Source organism: Meles meles, chromosome 3 (genome assembly GCF_922984935.1).
Source record: "Meles meles chromosome 3, mMelMel3.1 paternal haplotype, whole genome shotgun sequence".
Lineage (NCBI taxonomy): Eukaryota > Metazoa > Chordata > Mammalia > Carnivora > Mustelidae > Meles > Meles meles.
The window spans coordinates 119,314,071-119,320,070 of NC_060068.1; positions in this window are offsets into that span (position 1 = coordinate 119,314,071).

Consider the following 6,000-nt stretch of genomic DNA (forward strand, 5'->3'; position numbering starts at 1 on the left):
CCATGTTATACAGTTACTGGTCCAAACACTAGCAAGTCAAAAGAGGGTGGTGAGTTCTGCTCTGAGCTATGCTGTGGTTGGTAAAGAGATTTGGAATTTGCTGTACCAGTGACCCATTGCTATGTAGACTTGAGTTACAAGTCAGGCTAAGAAACAGGTAGTGAAGGCTATAGTATGTTTTGTGCTAGGATTCTGGTTTCTCTGTGGCATAAGATACAGGGAAGGATGAGACCTGCCAAACGTTAAGCTTGTGTAAGGTGTATGTGTGTACCTTGAGGATTATCTCCCTGCCCTAAGCTGTGGGGGGTGGTGTCCTGATAGAGGGGGCCGGGAGGCTAGTGCAGGGAGTTTTGATGAGAGGCAATTAGATCCAAAAAAGGAATCAGGAAGAGACCAGTTCTGTTAGGTCCAGAACTGTGTGTGTGTGTGTGTGTGTGTGTGTGTGTGTTATGAGCTGCTTGGGGTGTGATGTGTCAGTGGCCTTTTATTTTAGAATGACCAGGAATGGGGTAGATAAACCCTTCCTCCCATTCCTGTTTCAAAGATGTGTATCACTCCGTAAGGGTTTTAATCATAAAAAGGACCACGAAATGACTTCCTTCTTTGGAAAGGAAAAAGCCCATGAACAGGGTTAAAAGGTAAGTCCTCTCTCTCAGAAGGGGAGTAGAGATCGTACACCTCAAAGAGCCTTGCACGCTCAGAAACACCTGTGTGTGGGTAAGTGCTACCTTCTCCGCTTCCTGTGACCCTGCGGTACAGTGAAAAGAAGGCTGGTTTCCTTGGCAAACGGAGTGGGCTTTGAGTCCTGACTCCAGCAGTGACGGACCTGAGCCCACTTTCCTCGCCCATAAAGTGCGGTGATACAGCCTCCTGTCCTTGGGTTGTTTGGAGACTCAAAGGGTGTACTGTGTTTGTAAAGGGTCCAGCACAGCACCTGGCGTGCAGGAGATGCTTATCACATCCCTTCTGCTCAAGAAGGAGCCGCTTTTCAGGAGAACACGGAGGCTGGCTGCAGAGACATGTTGGCACTCTGTTGGCGTTCTTGGCTCTCAACGCTGGAGCTGAGCGAGCCCCGTCCATCATCGACTCTGCAATGACGAGAACGAAGAGAAGAGGCTCATCTGTCCCACTTGGGCGGGGCGGGGGGTTCGGAGGAGAAACACGGCGTCTGCTTTGTGTTGCGGTCTGTTCGGGGCCGTGACGGATCTGTGTGCGTGTGGACAAGCAGAGCCTCAGAGCTGTGCACTTGAGCGGGGCGAGTGAGAGGAGGAGGAGGGTAAAGCTCCCCTAAAGGAGGGGAGAAGGCTGGGCAAGGATTGGAGGCAGAGGAGGAGGACTCAGTGCCAGTCTTGAATGGGGGGGGGGGTGTGACCAACTGGGGAGAGGACATGTGAGAAGGTGCTGCAGCTTGGAGGAAAGTGGAGGGGGTACCCGAGTTCTGGGCTGTGGAGGAGGTGGTCAGGTGGAATGTGAGGTGGGGTTGAAGAGAAAAGGAGAGAGGGTCTCGGGCTCTAGTGATGTCTGTCTGTGTTGGTTAGCAGTGTGGCCTGCTGAGTAGGGCAGACTTGGATAGAGCTGGGTTCAAATCCTTGTTCTGTTGTCACTAACAGGGAGACTTGGGCCCAGTTACTTACCTTCCACGAGCTGCAGTTTGATTATAATGTCTGTAGTAATGAAAACCTTATGAGGGTTAAATGACTTGCCACATGTCAAATGCCTGGTGCATCATGGATGTTGAAGAAATAGCTATTATGTAGGTGTTAACGCCAAATCTGTGTGCAATATAAACCTCCTTATCTTATGAAGCTTCACTGTCTCCCAAGCGTGTCACATTCTGTGCATTAAAAGGTGGGAAGTAGGATGGGGTGGGGTTTAGAGAAGATGAATATTTAAGTTATTTTTTATTGTTAACCTTTTTTAAGTAGGCTCCACACCCAGTGTGGAGCCCAGTGTGGGCCTTGAACTCACAACCCTGAGATCAAATCCTGAGCTGAGATCAAGAGTTGGATGCTTAACCAACTGAGCCACCCAGACACCCCTTAACAGTTATTTTTAAATACCCATTTATAGAGCTAAGGACCTGTGGTAGTTAGGGATATTAAACTGAGAACTCTTAAGCCAACAGCTGCAAATTTACTAGAGTTTACGCGTTTGAAATTGTTGCTGCATGGATCCACGAGCTGATGAACTTCAAGGCATCCAGGACCTCCCTTTGGCAGAGCAGGCAGAATATGCTGATATGCCTATCCAACCAGCAGTGTCATAGCACACTGGGTGTAACTTGCCATGGCTGCAAAGCCATTGGGGACCACTGGGGCCAGCATGGATTTGCCAAGAGCAAGATACTAAACTCATGTTGCTTCCTTTTACCTTCTTGTTGAGGCTGCTAGGATACAGTTCAGGCAATGGTGCAGGTAGGGCAAGGAATCTGACAGAACATCTCAGGATGTCCTTGAGGACCATAGGAGATCTGGGCTAGGCACAAGCCCGTTTGTACCTGGTCTTCAGTTATACCTAGAATGGGGATTAAAGTTAACTTGGAGAAAAGTTTCTTTCCTAAATGAGGCACCATGGAGTTCAGATTGAAGATGATCAGGCCTGTGCTTATTTATTGAACATTTGAACATTGAACATTTATGATGGACTGCATCTCCGTGATGGTGGCGAAGTGCCTTGTTCAATGCATGGTGGAGTTCCTGCCCTTTTACCCTGTTTGTAGAAAACAGTCTTTTGTTGGATTGACTACATGTCTGAGCTTCCTGTGAGTGTTGGGCATTGTATGAGAAAGGGGGAAATCAGACTAGCTTACCTTGGACCCATTTTACAGATGATAGTTGAGGCTCAGGGTTGGGGAACTCATCCGAGGTCCCCTGGTCAGTACATTTGTTTGAAGCCCTGCACATGGGTTCAGAATTCCAGCTGTTTAAATTCAGTCCAATCTAGACGTTGCTTGCCAACCACACAGATAGAAAGCCTTGGGAGTTTTAGAAGATTGTCCACCATCAACATTTTGGTTCTTTGTGGCAAAGCTGCCATGATGCTGATAGGTAGAAACTATGAGGGGCAAGGAGGTTCATTCAGCCAGCCACATTACCGCCTACCCTGTGGCAGGCCTGGGCTGAATGCTGAGGGTGCAGATGTGAAGATCAGCCAGTCTCTGCCCCTGGGAACCCACAGCCTGGTGTGGAGATGGTGATAATTCAGTGTGACAGTGGTTTTGTAGAAGAATAAGTCAGATTGTGCCTCTCCCTTGCTGAAAACACAGCAGCAACTTCCAATTGAACTTTACCCAGATCCAGTCATTTCAGGCTGTGTTCCCTTCTGTGTCTAGGTCTTAATTTACCTCCTCTTTAAGGTAGCCTTGCTTTATCCCATTGCCCAATCTCTTCTCACTTGTTATATTGAGAGTACTTCTTATCATCAGAAGTCACTCTTTTGCTTATTTTGTGACTATCTCCTCAACTAACCTGTCAGTGTCTTGGGACCTTTTCTGACACATTCATTGCTTTATCCTCAGTCTCTAGCATGGTGCCAAGTACTACCAAGCAGGTGCTCAGTACATTTTTATTAAATAAATGACTGATGGGAAAGTGGTTTGGGTAGAATGCCAACCGGGCTGTTAATACTTGCTTTTGTGAAGGGTGGGGCCTGTGGGGAGAGCAGAGGAGGGAAGGGAGTGGGGTCATGGGGGGGGGCTAAGAAGGTTAAATCCTCATTGAACCCTCACAGTGACCTGGAGAGGTGGGTGGTATAACCCCCAATTCACAGCATATGAAACAGGTTTGGGAGGGTTGGTTCTCTTGCTCAAATGGTATGGCTCTCTGGTGGAGGAGCAGGATTAAAACCTCTGTGTGAGACTCAGAAGCTCAGGTCCTGCCCAGTAGGTCAGTTTTTCTGGTCCCTTGATGGTCAGGCCACCAGACTCCTCAGGGAACTCTAACAGCCTGCGTGGTTGAGAACCGCTCCCTAGGCCCTGTGGTTTCTTCAGACTACAGTAAGGTGGGTGGTGGCACAGGAGTGCCTGGAAGTGTGGAGGAAGAAGGCGTCCTGAGAAAGGTACACGAGTTTGGTTCTAGAGGAGTGGGTAGCGTTGGCCAGGCAGTTCTTGGACAGGGTTTGAGGCAGCAGGGCTGTATTGGCAAAGGCATGGAGACCTGGACCATTCTGGCCTAGTGTGGCTGACAAGGAGCCTGGGCAGCAGTGGGGAACGGTGGTGGGATAGGCTTTCCTTTAATAGTCCTTGTGCCGAGGAGAAACGGTTCACCTAACCTTTGGACTGTTGTGCTTTGTCATGATCTAACTCATCTGCTCTGGGTCTGGTAATGGGAGGGTCCTATTAGGGTTTTGGCCACTCCAAGCTTCTGTCCTCCTATTACTAGAGTCACAGAGAAGGTGGTTAAGACTGGGATTTGCTCACGAAGGGCTTTTTGGATAGAATGAGGTGGACTTTGGCCTGGTAGCTCCATTAAATAAAGACCAGAACCTGTTTGGGAAGCCTCTACCCATTGAGACATCAGAGCCTCCAGCATGGGACTGCAGCCCAGCTTCCTAACCACTTTGATCCTGTCCGGCTTGGAAGTGCTGGGTCTGTGGTGTCACATAGTACCACGCTCTTATCTGGGCCTTGTCACTTGCTGGCTACATGAACAAAGGCACGTCTTGACACTGCTCTGAACTTTAGGTTCCCCGTTTTGGGCACTTCGATTTTAATGCTGGTGAGGAGTGAGTATCGTCCTGCATGCTCAGTGCTAGGGGAGAGCTTGCACATAGCAGAGGGTGCTTGATCAGAATTAACTCTCCACCCTGCTCTCCTTCTCTGTATTTAAAGAAAAGGTGAAAGAATGGGGCTAGAGAGGCAGACTGGAGACAACTGTGAAGGGGCATAAATACTAAAGAGAGACTCAAGGCCTGCCAGCATGGTTTTAAGGGCTTTAGGCAGCTGAGAGTTGTATTTTAGGAAGACCTCCTGGGGTGGCGTGGTGACTTGATTCAGGGAGTTCCTTAAAGCAGCATGGTGGAATGCAGAGGAGTCCCCAGCAGGGCCTGTTAAAGCAAATGTTGCTAGATCCCACCTCCAGAGTTTTAGTTCCCTACAGTGGGGTTGGGAGCCTGAGAACTTGAAGCTCTAACGTTCCTGGGGCCTGCTGCTACTGCTGGTGAAGCTGTATGTTATCTGATTCCAGCCCAGAGTGCTGCTGGGTTTGAGGCCCGGGTCTCCCCCTTTGTAGTTAGCCAAAGGGCCTGGGCCCAGTCCTCAAACTCATGTGAGCCTCTGTGTGTTTCCTCATCTCTAGGTGGGACACTGCCCACTTCCAAAGGGTGTTGTAAGAATTCAGTGAGATAATGGCGTGTAAGGGCTCAGCACAGTGCCTGCAGTCAGCATTCATTAGGCTGTTTATTATTTTTATTAAAACCAGGGAGCAGGTTGTCACAGAGGTGCTAGGGAGAGGTGAGGGAGAGGCTGAACGAGGCCAGTGGCTGAGGGATGGAGAGGAAGGGATCTGGTTTCTCTGAGAAGGCTCCAAGCCCTGTGATCCAGCTTTACCTCCTTCCAGCCCTGGGAACTGGGTTTAAACCCACAGGCGTGTCCCTGTCTGGCCACTAGAGGGCAGTGGAGGCAAGGCCGCAGAGAGGGAGGTGGGCGTCCAGAAAGTTGGCGCTGGTCTGTGTGTTCAGCCTTTATTCCTGCTCTGAAGCCTAATCGTGTGTTTGCATTGTGCTCTCCCCTCCCTCCTGCTCTGTGTATTTGCTGATGTTTTTGGAAAACACTTGGTTCTCATCGCAGGGCCCCTCTGAGTTCCTGCTTGTCTTGTGGCTGATGATTAGCCCTAGCTGAAGCGTCTGTCCTGTTTTCTGGCAGCTGTGTTTATTTCTCAAGGGCACGGGCAGAGCAGAACATGGGGGCCTGGGCCCTGCAGCTCAGGAGAGCCTAGCATGAGCCACAGTTGTTCTTCTGCCAGCTCAGAACTTGGCCTGTTCCATCTTGCATTCCTCCCCCTC